Genomic DNA, 1,432 nt, shown 5'->3' with positions numbered 1-1,432 from the left:
GGCCTGGATGACTTGGCCTATGGGGAGGGGGCACCCTATGGAAGGGTGTGCCAGGGACACCCCAGGGAAGAGCTCTTGGGCGCTCTGGCAGCTCCAGCCCAGATGCAAGGCCCCAGTTTCTGTTCCACAGGAAGGGGATGATCCTTTCTTAGAAAGCATTTATCAGATGTGACCTGGAAAAGTCAACAATTACTTGCTGAGCACCTGTAAAATGTCTTACATTATTCTGGACTCGACTCCAAGTTTGAGTGAGTAACAGTTGCTCAGTCGTGTCCAACTCTTTGTGACCCCTGGACTGGAGCTCCAGGCACCTCTGTTCATGGAATTCTCCAGGAAAGAATACTGGAATGGATTGCCATTTCCTTCTCCAGGGTATCTTCCTGATCCAGGGATTCAACATGGGTTTCCTGCATTGCAGGCAGATTCTTCTGAGCACTAGGGAAGCCTACTATTAAGAGATATTTCTAAGTATAAGGGCAGGTCAATTTAAAAAGTATCAGCAGATACGTGTTTGACTTTATCTTACAATCTATAGGCAATACATTAGAATATGTAATGAATCCATACACCTTTTCCAAAGGAATACCCAAGACAGAAGCAGCAATAAAGTTATAAATGACAGTTAATCAATCAGATGAAATTATTTAGATGACGCTTGTCTCTCTCAAAGAAATGGGGACTGGGAAAGTGGTCAGGAAGGAAATACAATCTGCTTTGAACTTTGTATGAAAAATAATGTTCAGTTCCATGTTGTTGAACATAGGTCTGTTGTTGCCACATAAATCCTCTACTTCAAATTACTTTATTAAAACTTTATTTATTAAAGCTTTATTAAAACTCTGCTTCTGGCCTTTGTTTTGGAATCTGTTACCTTTGTTGCCATCTCCTGATCACTGTTCTCTGAAGTTTACTTCCTCCAAACCACAGGACACTATTCCCTGAGGTTGTAAGATCTTCTTTTGGTCAAGGATCACTCAATATTTATATTGAGCACCAAAAACATCCTAACATGGCATAAAATATATTTCCTGCTATCCTTCCATTACACCATGTTTTAATCAGTTAAAAGAAAAATAGTAATCTCCAGAGGTCAAGTCCTTTAAGAATCTGTCAATTCTAAAGATAAATACAACTGCTGATCTACATCATGATTCCTAGATGAGATTTACCCTTAGACTTTAAACCACTGTTCTCTCCCCGCCTCAGTCCATCCATCTCAGGACTGACCCACATATACTCAAAATCAATGCACTGTATGGAAAAGCTTTTACCTCAAGACATGTTAACATTCCCCAAACTAAGTAGGATTTCCCGTAGCACTTTACAATCGCTTTCATTAAAGAAGGCTCCCGAGCATCCTCCTGGGCTCTCAACACTTCTTGATCCCAGTACCTGCGAAGAGAGACAAAGCACAGTGAGGAACAGCCCTGCC

At 41.3% G+C, this 1,432-nt stretch overlaps 1 protein-coding gene across 1 annotated transcript in view; it reads right to left on the bottom strand.

Moving 5' to 3' along the window:
- LOC104982649 (multidrug resistance-associated protein 4-like) overlaps positions 1 to 1,432 on the bottom strand; it is a 350,332-nt gene that overhangs the window by 258,255 nt on the left and 90,645 nt on the right.

Source organism: Bison bison, unplaced genomic scaffold (genome assembly GCF_000754665.1).
Source record: "Bison bison bison isolate TAMUID 2011002044 unplaced genomic scaffold, Bison_UMD1.0 scf7180017864535, whole genome shotgun sequence".
NCBI classification, from domain to species: domain Eukaryota; kingdom Metazoa; phylum Chordata; class Mammalia; order Artiodactyla; family Bovidae; genus Bison; species Bison bison.
Note: the sequence above shows the minus strand (reverse complement) of the source record. Positions and strands in the feature narration are given on the sequence as shown.